This window comes from Spinacia oleracea, chromosome 6 (assembly GCF_020520425.1).
Source record: "Spinacia oleracea cultivar Varoflay chromosome 6, BTI_SOV_V1, whole genome shotgun sequence".
Taxonomy (NCBI): Eukaryota; Viridiplantae; Streptophyta; class Magnoliopsida; order Caryophyllales; family Amaranthaceae; genus Spinacia; species Spinacia oleracea.
In genome coordinates, this window is record NC_079492.1 from 135,830,023 (window position 1) to 135,838,249 (window position 8,227).

The 8,227-nt window shown below is 32.8% G+C and overlaps 1 long non-coding RNA gene across 1 annotated transcript; it reads right to left on the reverse strand.

Moving 5' to 3' along the window:
* Positions 1–758: 758 nt before the first annotated feature.
* Positions 759–2,001, reverse strand: LOC130464254 (uncharacterized). Its single transcript, XR_008924634.1, has 2 exons — positions 1,310–2,001; positions 759–1,136 (listed from the first exon to the last, which is right to left on the reverse strand). It is a non-coding gene; the product is annotated as an uncharacterized lncRNA (long non-coding RNA).
* Positions 2,002–8,227: the final 6,226 nt, after the last annotated feature.

Consider the following 8,227-nt stretch of genomic DNA (forward strand, 5'->3'; position numbering starts at 1 on the left):
GAGAAATGCAAGGAAACAGTCATCATTCAGTAAAATATATAGTTTCATCTGATTATCCTGTCGTGTACGTGGCGGCCTAGAACATATAACATATGACTATATGAGTCTAAAATATAGGTAGAATTTTAAGTGAGTTTTGGATTTTTCAAACTCACCTCCAGACTTGCAGTAATCTTTCAACATATTATCCCAAAAATCTGACTCCGTATTTTATTCAAGACTCCCCCTCGCCCTTAATTTGTAACAGAATACATTGTTGTGTAAATCACCCTTAATTTGTAACACAATACATTGTTGTGTGGGGAACGTGATGTGTCTTTTTTTATATATGACAAAGAGACATCTTAATTACTCCCTCCGTCTCGGAATACTCACACCACTTTCCTTGTAAGGCTCTCCTTGAATACCTTCACCGTTCTATAAATGACATATTTTTCTAATTTTCTATTGTTTCTCTCACTTACTTAATAAGGTTCCACTTGTATTCTAAACATTAAAAATTACCCCCACCACCCTAAAAAAGCTGACATTTTCCACTAATTACTATATTAAAAAAACTACTCCATATCAACTACCACCTAATTAAATTTCCTTAAACTGCGTGCCGATCAAAACAGTGCGAGTATTCCGGAACGGATGGAGGAATATGTAATAAGCTACTACTACGGTACTACTAATAAAGAGAGACAAATAGTAAAGAGAGACAAATAGTAATTTTGGGCAAGGATGCAAAAACACTTTGTAAATGAGATAATGGCTCAACCTCAAAGGGATCCCAAATACTAAATTTATATTAAATCTTAGGCATACATCAAACATTCAAACTACATATACTCGATCTTACATATCAACTATCGAAAAGTTGCAAATTCGACGTTATTTGTGAAATTAAGAAGTGCTAGCTATAGTCGAAGAAAATGATCGAGAAGCTTGGTAATCTCGTAATCCAGAACCAATGGCATGCCCTCGATGAGATTAATACCTACAAACTCCACCGGCATAAGGGTTTTCGGGATTCAACAAGAAGCAGATCATTCTGTCACAACAATCATAAACTCCTGGGATTCCACAAGTTCCACCAACCGACGTACATAAAATCCCAGTATTATCTCCAATGTATTGGGCCAATGTTAGACCTGTAATCATCAAATCACCACCAATGTTTAAGCTATATATAATAAGGTAGTTTTTAAAAAGAGAAGGAAACCATTTTTTATTATATTTATAGTAAATATATATTTTCTTTTATCTTGTAAAATTGGAAATTGGAAAATAGAAATTACAATCTAATGGGATACAAGGAACTTACTACATGTGGTTAGAAAAACTATCAATATGACGCTAATGATGAAGAATGTGGTGGAAATTCTCGCCATTTGCTTAAACTCTGATGGTAAAGTAGTTAAACAGATTATTTAACGAAGAAAACTGTAGATAAATGTATTCTTTATGATTATAAGTGTATGATATGAACTATGAAAATTGCAATCTTATTTTACAATCATTTATAGAAACTAACATAACTTAATTCAGTAACCTATCACATAAGTATTCTATTATAAGTGAATGTTTCCCCTTTAATTGCTTACAAGTTCAACCCTTTAATTTCGCATTAACACATTTATTAATCGTCTATAATAGCTCTATTTGTTAATTCAAGTATGTATTACAAAGTAGAATTTTAGCAATACTGAAGTTAGAAGGGTCAAGGGAACAATTCAAGCATATAAAGCTTGATCTGCCTAGCTAAGTGGTGGCAGGGCCTTTCCTGATATTTTGGGGGCCCGGGGCAAAAAGAAGTAAAGGACCCCTTAGAAACAGCGAAAAATTATTATATGCTTTGAAAAATAGATCGTATAACACTTGGCACGTTGGGCCTTGAATATATCGTTTTTCCTTTTTAAAGAATAGACAAAAAAAATCATTTAAAGAAAGAGAAAGTGGGTTAATGAAGAGAAACATAGACAACCAACCTAAACCAATACTCTATACTCCATAATAACTATTTCTAGCTTGCTTGTATCTGGAAAAATATATAGAATATCTCTACTTCTTAAAAAAGCCGAAACTCAATTTGAAGTTTGCATCATTTTGTTGGCCCATTATACATTTATACCCCTTATTTGGTTTATTATTTACAATATTGCCATTCACTTGCTACACAACTACTTCATAAATTTTCTTTTTTATTTTGTTTATTAACACACGATATTTAGGAAATGCAGTAAATATGAGTGATCGGTGGTAGTAGTTTACTCTGTATTAAGCTCATGATCTTGTAATTAATACTACTTCCGTTTCATAATGTGATTGAATATGATAAAATATGGATAAAATAAAAAGAAATGTGTAGAGAGGTGGGAATGTAAGAAAGAAATGAATAAAGTAAGGCAAAGTGAGGGGAAAATTAAGTTATAAACATTGTTGGGTATGGTAGTAAATTTTAATGTCCAAAAATAGTACTTCCTCCGCCATGAATGGATGTTTGTATATGCCAAGTGATATGGGAGCAAATGTGCTCGTTCCAAACTCTCCTAACATTGTTGATTTAATGACCTTTTGACGTAGTAATGTGAAGTGACTCTTTATTTCCGAAAAAATAAATAGTTCGATCCTATATATCATGCGGCCTAGAACATTGTTGTCTAGGGATGGAAATGGGTGGGATTTGGGTCGGGTGGAGCATCACCCGCTTCCATCCGCTTCACCCGGTCCATTTGTCACCCGCTTTACTCATCACCCGGCCCGCACTCCGTCCATCCATCGCCCGCGGGTGAACCGGGTGGATCGGGTGATATTCGGGTGAAAATTATTAACTATTAAAAATTCACCATCTAATAATATGCATAATAATTAACGAAAATAAAAAGGTTACATAACTTCACTTATTTCAGAAACATATAATTAGTTCGATCTTATCACGCATAACTTTTAATCAAAAAAGAAAATTAAATAAGCACTAACTTTAATAAATAATGGACTTATCAATACATTTTATGTTTCAAAATTAATATAAATAATATATTTAAATTAATTAAATGGGTGATGGATAAAAAAAACATCACATGTATCCGACCCGCATCCATCACCCGCTTTTCATCCATTTAATTCGGGTGTTCACCCGTTTAATTATAGCGGATGATCGGGTAATTAATGGATCATCAAATGGATATTTCCATCCCTGTTGTTGACATTTACTTCAAACGGTAACTTAAATTACAAACTCAACATTGTGTCATAATACATTGTTACGTGAGTTTTTTTTTTTTAATTTTTTTTTTTAAAATAACATATAGACGTACATGTTATATATAATTATATCTATGTCTAATTTGGCAAGATATGTTTGACACATATATCCATTCATATTGTCAAAAAGAATATGGAACTCACTTCTTATCTCATATTCCAACCACTGTGAGATCGAATTGAAAATTACTAATCCATTCAATTTAATCTAAAACCAATAAAAAAATACGCAGTACATAAGCTAATGCCTAATGCTCACGAAAGGCTATAAGTTTTTTAAATTGTAATTTGACAAAGTTAATGGATCCTTCCATCTTCTAATTACCATGAACGAAACCACATTCTTCACATTCTATAATTTTAAAGTTGTAAGGTAATTCACATTTATTCACCCCAAAAGCCAACTTAGGCTTTGTTATTTTGAAATTCCGAAGAAAAAAAGTCCATAAAACAAGGGATTCAAGAATAATATGTTATATACTATACTTTGAATTATGAAAAACGTAAATACAGACAATTAGATTAGGACGAGATAATCTCTGTCCTTATGATAATATTAGCCCCACGTGCTAAGTCTTGATTAATAATATATAGATATATTACCAACCCAATACTAGCACACCAAGCCCAATGCTCCATTTGGCCCAACAACTCAACCCAACACATATTCAATATATGAGTTACATGGGTATATTTAAAGACACTAAAAAGATCATATTTCTTCCACGTGGGAGAAAACTCTCACAACAACTAAATGAAGACTATTTATGTAACATAATACATTATTACATTAATAACAAGAACTAAATCATCCGTGTTGTCAAAATCAGTGAGTTTTCATCAGTGAAATAAAACTTGAAAAACTGCCTATGAATAATTATTATATTTTGATGGAGAAATGGCCTATTAATTTAAAGAGTAGAAAAAAGATACTGGTAGATATATATGAAGTCGGTGGGGGTGACCATAATATTGAAATTGAGTATTTAATATTGGGACAAAAATCTGTGTGCAGTTAGACGGGAGAATTATGAAGGTGGCATATCTAAGGTTGGCCTAAATTCAAGAATTAGATTGGAATTTTGTTGCTTAACGTAGAAACCATGGCAAATATGGCATGCGTAGTTAGACGTAGATGCGTGTAAATAATGTTATCAACTACTCTGTACTTTTTATCGGCCGACTATTTCAATGTTGATGTATGCAAATGGACATTAAGCTAAGATTAATCACAAATTCAGAACCAATCACAGTTACATATATATTATATATATATATATGTTGTACGTAGTAAATAGTAATACTAATCTTTCGAAAGAAAATTCTGGTACTAACTTTTATTTAGTTTTTTTTATATACGAAGTATTAATTTGTACTAGTAGCTAGTATGCTAATTAATAATGAATATAATGGTTCCCTTTATATAGAAGGTTCTTAGAAATAAAAAATTGTAAAGCTATTTTTTATTTCATATATTAATATATGTCTATTAGTATCTTTGTTGCAAAAATATATTATGATATAGATATTGGTTTTGTTGAAGGGGGTTTGCGGCAAATTGAGTGATTCGTCGATTTGCTTACAATGCGTTAGCTACGTTTATATGCAAAGGTTAGAGGAGAGAAACTCAAAAGGTCTTGCACGCACAAGGTGTAGAATAAACTATGAAAATCTTTTCCCAGTTTTTTTGTAACTTTTACCTAGTTTTGTAACTTTTATATTATAAAAAAAAAACTTGTACGTTAGATAAATATTTTAAAGGGTTAAATGATTAATTTTATACATTATAAATTATTAGTGATTTTGAAAAAATAATTTTATTAAAATGAAAAGTTTTATCACCGAAAAATAGATAATTTTTATATAAATAAGAGTAACTTTTAAGCATTTTGAGTTTACTTTTAATCCGATGTACAATATTAGTGTACACCATGTACTTGTAAATAAGAATTTGTGAGAACAACTTTTAATTGATCTTGAGGTAAAAAAAATGACGGTATTGGATAAATTATGTAATGGCGTAGGGTATTTATATAGTACTCTAAAATCAGATGCGAATAATCCCAAAAAATAGGCACAAACAAGTAATTATAGCACAACCTAACAAATTATGTGAATACACCCCCAAAGTAGGCACAAACGGGTAATTGTAGCGCCACAAATGGTCGCACTACAAGAATTTATATCTTTAACGACAACCTAATTACGACGGGTCAAAAATCTCGTCGTAAAAGCCTTTTGCGACGGGGCTAACAACCAAACAATGACGGGAATAACCGTCGTAAATGTCTTTTACGACGGGTTTACGACGGATTTACGACGGGATTTCTATTAACGACGGCCCCCTTTTATGACGGGTTCGCGACAGGAAATCCCGTCGTTAATCAACGATTATTGGCCTTTCGCGACGGGATTTCCCGTCGTTAATAGTACAATTTTTTGTAGTGTCGTGTTGGGTTGATGCGGTCGAGCTTGTTCAAGAAACAAGACAAGCTGGTTGAAGGCATTCTTTAACATAAGGTTTGATCGAGCTCAAAAGGCTAATTTTGGAAAACTTGGTCTTAAGTAATTAATATATTTTTTAAAAGACATTTGTGAATGCCCATTCTACAACTAGTTAGCTAGCTAGCTAGGTTGCTAGCCACTACGTCAAACCAACTACAAGGTACGACGTGATAAATAATACGGAGTATAAATATTTCAGCTAACTAATTACTCCTTTAATACTCGACCTGTTTTGACTTTTTGCACTATTCACATAAATCACTTTGACACTATTTTATTTATAGTATATGAAAATAAATGTTAGTATATAATATATTGTTGGCCGGCTTCATCTTAATATATACTTTCAAAATATTAATATTTTTATAAGTTTTTATAATATGTAGTTAAAGAAATTTGTGGTCAAAGTTGTGCATTGGCAAGCATGTCCGATCAAAACAGGTCGAGTATTAAGAGACAGAGGGAGTACATTTAACAACCAACATCTAATTAATGGAATTGTCAAACAAATCCATAATTTCTGTAGGCAACAAATAAAACTCAGAAGTCAGAATAGAAGACTTAATTATTACTTAATATGCTTTGGAAATAAAAACTCTCATTGGAGACGATATCAATATAATTAAATTAAGAACGGCTTATACATGGTGTAAAGGTAAATAAATTTAGAATATTTCATATGGTGTAAAGGTCGGGATGAACGGTTAACAGGGTCGGATGCATAGTGTAACCTGGGTAGACATTTTTTAATAGGTTGAGTTTAAAAAAAGAAAAAAAACACAAATTTGTTCAATGTAGGAGTCGAATCCATGACCAAATGGGGCAATATCATAACTAGATTTCCTTTTTAACCACTCTAGCATCTTGCCTTCATATTTCTATGTTGCAAATTAAATATATAAACCTTATTTTTAGTTTGCCAAGTATTTAAAATTCCATTTTTGTTCTTTTTTCGGGGATGACACGTCATATTCTCATATGATTTTTAATTTCTACTTCGTATGTTTTTAAAGTTTTGTTGTTATTTTCTTATATAACACGGAGTACTCCGTATACATTTATGAAGAAACTCAAATCAATTTGAGAGAATTTAGAAGAAATCAACTGATTCCAAATATTGTATTATGAGCTCACAAAATACTGAGAGCTGATCATCAGCTTATATACAACGCAAACAGAATATTATACAATGTAATTGTGCCACATCAGCTAAAAGTGTAACTGAATTGTAACCACTTTCTAACAAACTTATAACTTAAAATAATAATAAAATAGAATAAGGAAGTATTTCCCATACTCCCCCTTCAAGATGGACCTTGGAAATAAGTCCAAGCTTGGAAGAAAGTGATTGATGTTGAGATGAAGCCAATGGTTTAGTAAGAATGTCTGCAAGTTGCTGATTGCTGGAAACATGAGCAGTCTGGATGAAACCAGCCTCCACTTGCTCCCTTACATAATGCATATCTCTCTTCAAATGCTTTGTTTTATCATGAAAAACAGGATTTTTTGCCAAATGTTCAGCAGACATGTTGTCACAGAATAATTTAACAGGTAAAGGGATCACAACTTGAAGATCTTCAAGCAAACCTTGAATCCAAACCAGTTCACTTGCAGCAGCAGACATACTCCTGTATTCTGCTTCTGCTGAAGATTTACTGACACTTCTCTGCTTTTTGGTTTTCCAAGAGATGAGATTGGAACCAAGAAACACAGCATATGCACTTAGTGATCTACTATTGAACTGGCATGAGCTCCAGTCAGCATCACTATAAGCAGAAAGAGCAAAATTGTTTCCTGCAGAGTACCAGATTCCCTTATCTAAAGTACCCTTGAGGTATTTCAACACATGTAGAGCTGCACGCAATTGTGGTACCCTAGGTGAGTGCACAAATTGACTTAAGTGTTGCACACTGTAGGATAAGTCAGGCCTAGTGATGCCTAAATAAAGAAATCTTCCAATGAGTCTTCTGTAGACATCTGGTGCATCAAGTAAGTCACCAATATCAGTTGATAACTTGAGACCACATGATAAAGGTGCAGACACAGGATCACAATTGTCCATACCAGCATCAATCAAGATATCCTACACATATTTCTTATGAGAAAGAAATATCCCATTGGCATTTCTCTGTACTTCAATACCCAGAAAATAAGCCAAGGGACCAAGATCTTTGATGGTGAATGCCTGATCGATCTAGAGCCAGTTTAACATCCTCAATTTGAGAGGCAGAAGTGCCTGTGAGTAAAATGTCATCTACATACACCAATAACACCAAAAACTCACCATTAAGAGTTCTGGTAAACAAAGAGTAATCCTGTGTGGATTGTTGGAATTGTAGAGTTTTGAGGAACTTGCTCAGTTCCTTGTTCCATTGTCTAGAAGCTTGTTTCAAACCATAAAGTGATCTTTTCAATTTGCATACCTCTCCTGGTTTAGCTTTAGTATATCCAGCAGGGGGTTTCATGTAAACTT